The sequence below is a fragment of the Cynocephalus volans genome, chromosome X, assembly GCF_027409185.1.
Source record: "Cynocephalus volans isolate mCynVol1 chromosome X, mCynVol1.pri, whole genome shotgun sequence".
In the NCBI taxonomy this organism is placed as follows: domain Eukaryota; kingdom Metazoa; phylum Chordata; class Mammalia; order Dermoptera; family Cynocephalidae; genus Cynocephalus; species Cynocephalus volans.
The window spans coordinates 104,571,001-104,581,193 of NC_084478.1; the positions used below are offsets into that span (position 1 = coordinate 104,571,001).

The following is a 10,193-nucleotide window of genomic DNA, read 5'->3' on the forward strand; positions in this document are numbered from 1 at the left end:
AGGTCTCAGGGGCTGCCCTGTACCCATGGCTCCGCTGGGCATTGTCCTAGTCGGGGCTATCTACAGTGGCCTGTCCCTGTGGCAGTTCTCTGCCTTGGCCCCAAGGCTCTCCAGGGCATTCTTTGAAATCAAGGTGTAGGAAGTCATGTCCCCATAACAATCATGTTGCCTGCCACTGCCACCACAAAAGCTTTTTTTTTTTTTTTTTTTTTTGGCTGAGAGGCATAGATGTAAATAAAGGCCATGGACTACAATACATTGAATGAAATACAAAATAAGAGTTGAACAATACAAGCATCCAATCTGAATAATTCCTTCCTAATGTGAAAATAAAAAGTACTACCCCACTCCCACCCTCTGCCAATAGCCTTGGTTCTTGCCTGAACTGGCTATTTAAATGCCCCAATTCTTTAATCTGCCTTGTCTATTTATGCACTCACATTATAATCATTTCCATAATGAAATACATATTATTGCCTGAGAAATTTTTTTTCATGTTGGCTTTATAAAGAATTCCCTTCATAAAAAGAAAATGCAGTGTTCAGGAGACCTCTTTCATCACTAGATATGGATTACTCTACCCAAGTGGGAGTGTGACTTCCTCAAATTAACCAAAGGTCCGGGTTCAGCAGTACATTGTGGAAAGAGCAACCTAAGGCACGATTTTTGTCCCTGTTCATCATCATGGTACATCTGTTTTCTCACTTTCAGAAGCTGCTAACTCTCAGGAAGACTGGAAAAATAATTCACTCAAGAAAAACTCCACAAAGCTCCAATTTCACAGAGTAAAATACAATTTTGAGATAGTATTACTAGATATCTGATTTTCTTAGTAATTCTAACCATAATTTAACACCTGATTTGGGATTCTGGTCATCTATATATATATATATTTCTTGTTTTTGTTTACGAAACCACTAAACCACTGCTGAATGGAATGTTCTGCGTGATTTTGGCTCAAAAATCTTTTTATATTCTTGAATGGTCAGTTTAATAATCTCTGCCTCCAATGGTATTCCAAAACTTCTATAATAAAACAGAATGGATTTTATCTTTTCAGTTATTTCAAACCCTGAAGTGATTACCAGTGGTTCCTTTCACTTCTCATACAATATTATAAATTTACATATATTCAGTGACTAATTTTCAAGCATTTCTTCAAAGGAATACTGGAGCTACTTTCAGATAAGCAGATTTCAAATTAATTCAGGCCTACTAATTCTGAGATTTGAGTTGAAGTTTCTTAGTTCTGTATTACTTCATGGATATGACAATCATAATCAGTTTCTGCACACAAAGTGTGGGCAATTTAGAGATCTAAAATTAGTGTGAGCAAATTATTTAAATGAGTGCTGAATAAGAAAGAGATTAATCAGGTCACACAAAAGGCTGGATTGTCCTAAATCTGAGTTCTCACTTATTTTCTTCTCCACTAGCAGTCTAACCAAAGATTTTATTTTGTGAACTTATGGAAAGTATAGCATTTGGTATTTTTTAAAACCCATGATGATCTGGAATCCATAGTGGAATTTAAGCATCTTTGTCCATTTGTGACTGAAATTTTTTCAAAAGGAATATCCAGTAAATAACCTACAGTGACGAATTAATAAACATTGTCATTAATAAGAATATGAACTAGATGACTTTATTCATTCTTATTACATGTCATTTCAGTCCAGCAAAACTGGGGCAGTTTTGAAGCTTACCATTAAGTTTGAACTATTTTTACAAAATGGAAAACTTATGAAAATATTTACCTCTTCTAAAACTATAAGGAAAAAAACCTAAACATAACCCCATAAGCATACATGTTATTTATGTATGATTTCGACTTTCACTCTGTTTAATACTATATTATAAAATGGAATTGCCCTTGTTAACAAAGTTGACTAACTGAATTTTGAGTAGATATTAGTTTCCTACTTTATATTTTAACATTAACATTATAACTTTAAAAAACGTTTTCTTATAATATCTATAATTACCAAAAACACTTAAAATGCATTTTGGAGTTGTAAACCCAGTAGCTTACAGTGGTCGTATTTTGGATAAGTATTTGATAAATTAATCAAGAAGCTTTCTTCTTCCACATTCCGGGGAAGACTGCTAGTACTCTGTAGGGAAAAACTGCTAAGTCTGTATAAGGATATGCCTCCATCTCAGGCAAGAATTATAGATATTTCCACAGTTCCCATAAAGAAAGCCAAGGTCCAATGAGGCAGTGGGCCAACTGTATGCCAGAAAACTTGTAGTTGGATTGTAAAAGGAGAATTTCAGGATCAGATTTGGTAGATCACCATGCAGGTGTTGGGGAACGGGAGGCACACTGACTTTCAATACTAGCTATGGTCAGAGAGCCTGTTTCTATGTAGCAAATCTTCTCTAAGCCTCAGCACTAGGTTTCCTTCCACCTCCTTTTTAAAAAAATGTTCCATGAATAATGTCAACAAGACACTCAGAGAATCCAGGCATAAATGTTACATTATTAATGTATTTGGCATTATTATACAAATTTGGGACAAAACAAAAAATGTTTCAGACTTCAATACACGGTGTTTATATAACACAGCTACACATGAGCAAGCATGTTGCCATAACATTCTACGTTTAGCTTTCTGGTGCCTAAGGCAGACTTAAGATCTTGAATGGGCCTCTTCTCTGGAAAATCATTTTTGAGGATTTTCATCTTTATCAAGCAGCAATATTTCCACCTCCATAACATGGGTCTTATGGATGCTAGATGACACATGCTATTCAAATAGGCTTTAGATCTTTGGAAGCTAAGCAAATGGGGCTTTCTTTATTCTTCAGTGGGTTTTAATTTCATCCTACCAATTTGCAGTGAATGAAAATCATTCCAGAATAACTCTTGCCTGTTTGCCTTTTTGTGGTTTTCCTCTGTTTCTCCTTTCCATTTTTTGACCCCTACCTTTCTTTTATAGCAGGTGAGAGACTCAAAGTGAAGGAAGAGAACAGTGAGAGAAAGACCATTTCTGCCCCAATTTCAACCTCTGGATTCAGATATACTTCTCTATGACTGACCACTTTAGAGCTGATTCATGCTTTAGCTCCTTGCTGAATAGCCAATTTGTATCTCAACAAAATGCTCTCACCTCTTCCAAGAGATAAACTATACCGTGAAGTCCTCAGCTACTACAAGTATACAGAAAGAGAGACCGTGTCCCCTGAAAAAGGCTCTTACATACTCACAAATAAACAGCATACAAATATGTTGAGTTTACTTCCTAATATTTGCAGAGTACTTTGGTATCTTTTCCCTCATAGAGCCATCTTATCATTAACATTCTTCCCCACCATCTCCAGGTCACTGATTGTTTGTCACTTTTATATGGCATAATCCTCTTTTGATGGTTAACTTTATGTGTCAACTTGACTGAGCCAAGAGGTATGCTCAGATTAAACATTATTTCTGGATGTGTCCAGGAGGGTTTTTCAGGTAAGATTAGCATTTGGATCGTGTTACTCAGTAAAACAGTTTACCTTCCCCAATGCGGGTGGGCGTCATCCAATTCCTTCAGGGCGTGAATAGAACAAAAAGGCAGATGAAGGAAGAATTTGCCCCTTTTTGCTTCCTGCTTGCCTGTTGAGCTGGGACAGGGTCTTCTGCCCTTGGACTGGGATTTACACCATCAGCTCCCTTGGTTCTCAGGCCTTCAGACTCAGATTGAATTATACACCAGCTTTCTTGGGTCTCCAGCCTGTAGATGGCAGATTGTAGGTCTTCTCAGCCTCTGTAATCGCATAAGCCAATTTCTCATAATAAATCTCTTCCCCCATATGTATCCTATTGATTCTGTTTCTCTGGAGAATCCTGAGTAATACACCCCTGCCAGCACCTCTGAAAATATCCAATATAGCACAAGATGTGCTGTGCCCATCTACTCAGCAAACACTTTTAATACAAAACTATAAAAATTATTTTTTTTTACTCTTCTTAGCTTAACACATAGGCCTTTCATGGTCTAGGGCCTGCCTTCCTCTCTTAGTCTTACCTCCCACAAACCAGCCTGCACGAACACACATCCTTCACCAGGGTCATATGGAGCCACATGATCATGTCACATTCTTTCTTGCAACGTGCTGCTTCTCCCATGTTTTCCTTTTTTAGTGTCACTTCCTAATTTTTTACCTCCTATGTTTTTTTTTTTTCAAATCTGTCTACTCCCTTTCTGTGCTGCAACCGTAATTAAAAGTGGTATTTAATTAACAGAGAGTATGTGTGTCAAAGAATAAAATTACAGTTTTAAATATGAAGGCTAAAAGCCTTGTGACCTACCATTCCTCACTGCATATCTTGACAAACTCACAGCCAATGTCATGGAGCCCAAATCGAGAGACCAGCAGACTCCATTTGACTGGGACTGAGGGGTTTGCCAGGATATGGGACCCTCGGTGTTAAAACTGGGAAAGTTCCCAGTAAACCAGTTTGGCTGGTCACCTGAAGATCAAGTAATGGAGTGGGTAGTGTACTGTCAAGAAAATCAAAACCTCTAGTCTGCTTTCTGCTAGAATGTACCTTAATCAGTAAACTTAAATCATTGATAATTTTCTCTCTTATTATAATATTGTTTCCTACCTGGTGCTACAGTCTTCTTCACAAAGCCAATATTTTGTGTCTTCTAGTTTTCTTGTTATCGTGGTTGCTGGATAAAACTAAAAGATACCAGTTTTGACCAAAAAGATACCAGTTTCTTTTTGAAACTGCCATCTTAAAGACTCCCCCTGAACTATTTTATTCTATACCTATTTAAAATAAATCATAGGTATGTATTCCACAATCCTTTCTAGCGTCATGATATCACTATTCCATTTCCTCCCTCTTCTACAGCTCACCAATGAACACAGCTGAGATTTTGTTGATTATCTCATGACACTTGCACATGCATTACATTTATCTTGCCATCAAAATAAAATATTGTTCCCATTTTCCTGATGAGAAAATAGAGGCTGAGTAGATTCAGGTGACTGGCATAGGTTGTAGAACTAGTCACAGGACTGTCTATGATGACCTTGGCTTTCCATATTAATAATGACCGTCCACTTTCTAGTCTATCTATTAAATACATCTAATGTCCATGAACACAGAGGAAATATGACCTAAAACTTGTAGATCAAAATATCTACTGGAAAACCTTTTCTCAGCTGTGTCTTGTGTGTAGCTCACATAGCTTCACGGTTGACTTTTCTAATTACTCTCATGAGACCATAAAATCCAGCTCTCTGACAGACTGCTATTGAATTGCATCCCTTTTATTTTTATCTTGGATATGCTGTTTGTGTTTTAAATTTTAATGGTAAGCATTACTCAGGAAGTAAATTCCTCATAATATTTCAAAAGAAAACCATATTCAAGAGTCTGAAAGATGAGGGGGAAAAACAGTAGTCCTGATTTTTATTTTTTAACTCAAAGTACCCATGATTGAAGATTAAATTTCAGGGCACCAGACCAAACAACTTGTCTTCAAAATTGAAGTTAAAGTACTCTTTATTATTTCTTTTTCCTATTTACCATGCAAAAAAAAAAAAAAAAAAAATACATGCCAGCAACCCATAATTCACTTGAGTGGAAAAAATTTCTTGGGATTATATTCTAGAAATGGCTGTAGCCTGGCAATTCTAGAATTCTATAATAAAGAAGTTGTTTCAAAGGAATTTTCCAAACAAAACCTTTTCACTTTAGAGGATAGCTGTTTTAGTCAAATTCACATAATGAAGGGAAAATAAAAGCCTCAAGCTAGTTCTGTAAGAGTATATGAATACGTGCAGGCTTTGCTACAAATTACTGATATCAAATCAAGTTACAAGCTTGAGCAGTTTACTGGGCAGAATACACAGAGGCAGCAGTTATGAATGTGAAGAAGAAATACCAGAACAAAGATCACTGAAAGATAGATTTGTAGTTCAGCTTTAAATGCCTACAGGGAAGTTTTTATTTAAATTTGGTTCATCCTAGAAGATTCCAAAATGAGAGTTCACTGAACCCTAACTTACAAAGTTAACTTACAAAGAACTGACAGCCAGTAAGGTACATTTCACTGCAGTTGGTTAGAGCTGATGTTGACTTCATGGATTTATGGTACTACCGGGGGTGTGTATACTCGTATCTGCCTATCCATATACAGGCTCACCCCAATCCTAGAGAAAAGAGAATAAACAATATAGACTTCAAATCCACTGCTATAATGTACAAATTACTTACTAATAACCTTAAACACTAACTTTTAGTTCCTATACACGTCTGGCTCAGGTTTACATAACAACTATCCAACTTTTGTCAGATGCATGCATGTCCCTAAAAATTCTCATAAAGTGCCTCTTTATATAACATTGTTGCTTTAGGGTTTACAAACTGCGCAAAGCTCAAACTGGTGTCCTATTACACTGTAACTCTAAAAGTATAACAACAAAGCAGCTTGCCACCATTTATAAACCAATGATTAGCATTTGTATGGTCAGTGTTCGGTAAACTGAGTAAGATAAACAGCTATTTACATATCTACCTTAACACCACTGGTATACTTTATGATCGGTTTAGGAGAGAATGATATCACAATCACTTGTGAAACAGTGTCATCAAATCATTAAAACCATTAAGTTCTAACATCTCTAGAAAAATTGCCTTATTAAAATAGATTGATGAGCTATATTATGTCATGAGCCTGAATAGCCCAATTCTACATCTAATTTAAGATATCCAAAAATATCATAGATCCAAAAAAAGACATTCAAATAAAATAAATATATAATTTCCATTTGATTATTATAGTAATCTATCATATAGAAATCATAATACAGTGTTTTTTAATCAAAGCATGGTTCCTGCTATAATTCAAAGACCATAGCTAAGATAATAAAATACCTTTAATGTTTCACATATATTTTCTGCCATCCACTGAGAACATCTATTTTTTTAGTTTTATCCATATGCTTGGGATAGAAGAGAGCAAAGCAGTATTATTAAAGTTGTAAAATTGTACGAAAAGGCTTGACAATTTCAGTACAACATTGAGAACTATTTCTTGGTTCTTTTTAAGATTATTTTTATATCTTTTCAACTGTTAATGATGCCTACTAAACTATTTACAGATGAAATATGATGAATCTGCTTTAAAATATTCCAGGCAAAGAAATGGGTGGGATAGATGAATCAAGATTAGAAAAGTGTTAATAATTGTGAAAACTGGGTGATAGTTACATGGAGTTGATTATATTATTATCTCTGATTCTTTGTGTAGGTGAAAATTTCTGTCTCTTAGTTTGTTCCTGCTACTATAACAAAATACCACAGATTGGGTAATTCATAAAGAACAGAAATTTATTTCTCACAGCTCTGGAGACTGGGAAGTCCAAGATCAAGGCACCAGCAGATCTGCGGTCTGGTGAAAGCTTGCTCTCTGCTTCCAAGATGATGCCTTATTGCTGCGTTCTCGCATGAGGGAAGACAGAAGGGCAAAAGGGACCAAACACTATGTGAAGCTTCTTTTATAAAAGATCTAATCCCATTCATGAGAGCTCTGCCCTCCTAATCATCTCCTAAAGGCCCTACCTCCTAGTACTATGACACTGATGGCTGAGTGTAAACATATGAATTTTGGAAAGACAGATACATTCAAACCATATCATTCAATAATAAAATTTTTAAAGTTGTTTTTATCACAATTTATCCCATCTTCACAGGATTGACTCTACTAAATGTGGTTCAGTGATTTATATGAACTTTATATAAAAACACCATATTTTATTCTTTTCTGAATCCAAACATGAAAGAAAATTGACCTGTAAATGATATTCTACCACAAACACATAGTTGCTGAAAAATAGTGTAAAATCAGCAAGATTTTTGTGAGACTTTTCCTTGAAGTGATATAACTGATGGATTTATGTAACAAAAATGGTAGGAGAATCTAAGGACCAAATTTAGGCATTGGTTCTCTGATATGAATCAATCAACTATTTACTGGGGAAACATACTAGGGGCTTTGAAACACAATAAAATAGACAAGACATTACCCCCACTATCAAGAAATTTGCAAATAAGCAGAGGTGATAATATTAGCACACACCAAACAACACACAGCTGAAAGATGAACTGCGTGGTCCTGGTAATAATTATAAAGGAATCTATCAAAATGAGAGTTTTGTGAAAGTCTCACATAGGAGATTGGAATAGAAATAGTCTTTTAAAAATTTGGGCATGCAGGAAAAATATCATGTTTGCACATACAGTTCAGCACAAGCAGATATATAAAGAAAAAACAGTTAGCATGACATGTACATACTAAAGAGAGAATCAAGCCCTGAGCAAAGGGCACATTTAAGGAATAATAATAATAATGACCACAGTAATAAGAATGGGAAAACGCTTGCTCTGTGCCAGGCACTCTTCTTAGTGTATATGTATTTACCCCTATGAGTTGTATATTACTAGCAATAGCCCAACTTTGCAAATGAGGAAACTGAGGCACAGAGACATTAAGTAACTGACCAAAGTCATAGAGTAAATAATGGTAGAGCAAGGCTTTGACCCCCCCACACAGTCTAGATCCAGAATGTATGTGTTGATTCTCATGCCAGGCTGTGTGCGAGAAATAAGACTTGATAGTTAGTTTGGGAGCAGATGAAAAGTCATGAAGGTCAGATAGGACTTTACACTTGATCCTAACCGTGTTGGTTCTTAACAAACAGATAACATGACATGGAGAAAAAATTGTGGCTATGCCATGAATTCTTAAAACACATCTCTGATATTAAAGCTGATTTGTCTCCCATCTTTACTTCAAATGACCACCACTTCTATGGACTGTCCAAAATTGTTCAGCCTAGAAGCTGAGAGCTGACTTTTGCTCTGTCAAGTCAAAGAATCAGAAAATTGTGGCATCAAGTTTAAGCAACTTGGCTGGAAGCATGTAACTTTGTATTGGATCAAAGAACTAAAAATCCAAAGACTCTTGGTTTCAGTCCTAGACTTCACACACTAATGCACATTTCTTCTCTCAGAACTATAAAATAATTCTATAGGCTGGAAACAGCAGTGCATTTAACTGGATCTCAGCCATCTGTCTCCCATCTAATGACACAATGTGGTAACTATTACACAATAATTCACAGCCTGTTGCATTTTATTGCACTTCAAGCAGATAAAAATAGTGTGGATATTTTTAATAATCCTTTCCATTATTGTTCAGCTCAATATACAAACCCCCTCTGTTTATTCAACACTTAGAGTAAATCCTGAATAAACCCAGAATAAAGTTATAGAATCTAAGGTTATGATTATTAATGGTCCCCTCATACTTTTGCTGTTACCTCTGACCTTGACACCAGACTAGTTCTTAGGCCTGTTTTTGACTGAGTTTGATGGTTTTCACTACTTTATTATGTACTGGAAGTATTAAATTATCTTCCCAAGTCCAGAATTAACTCTGGCCAAGAATAAAGCATTTGCATTATTATATCAGAACTACTTTCCTTTCGGCCAGAACCGCCAACTTCCAGTAATTCTCCAAAATGACGAACACAAAGGGAAAGAGGAGAGGCCCCCAGTACATGTTCTCTAGGCCTTTTAGAAAACATGGAGTTGTTCCACATAGACGTGAATCTACAGGAAAGGTGATGTTGTGGACATCAAGGGAATGGGTACTGTTCAAAAAGGAATGCCCCACAAATGCTAGTTACCATAGCCAAGCTGGAAGAGTCTACAGTGTGACCCAGCATGCTGTTGGCATTGTTGTAAACATACAACGTAAGGGTAAGATTCAGGCCAAGAGAATTATTGTACATCTTGAGCATATTAAGCACTCTGAGAGCCGAGACAGCTTCCTGAAACACACGAAGGAGAAAGATCAGAAAAAGAAGGAACCTGGGCTCAACTGAAGCCCCAGCCTGCTCCACCCAGAGAAGCACACATTGTAAGAACCAACGGCAAGGAGCCTGAGCTGCTGAAACCTAGTCCCTATGAATTCATGACATAATGGGTGTAAAAAAAAGTAAAAGACCAAGACCAATGTACAGTTAAAAAAAAAAAAAAAAAAAAAAAAGAAGTACTTTCTTGAACTCAGGTGACCAAGTGTCTTGTTTTACCCAAGACTTCCCTGGTTTGGGCACTGAAAAGTCCTGCATTTCAGGAAAAGCCCTCAGTACCAGGCAAACTAGGAGAGGTGATCACCCTAGTG

General features: G+C 36.3%; 1 pseudogene; it reads left to right on the forward strand.

Moving 5' to 3' along the window:
* The first annotated feature begins 9,528 nt into the window (after positions 1 to 9,528).
* Positions 9,529 to 9,992, forward strand: LOC134368151 (large ribosomal subunit protein eL21-like; annotated as a pseudogene).
* Positions 9,993 to 10,193: the final 201 nt, after the last annotated feature.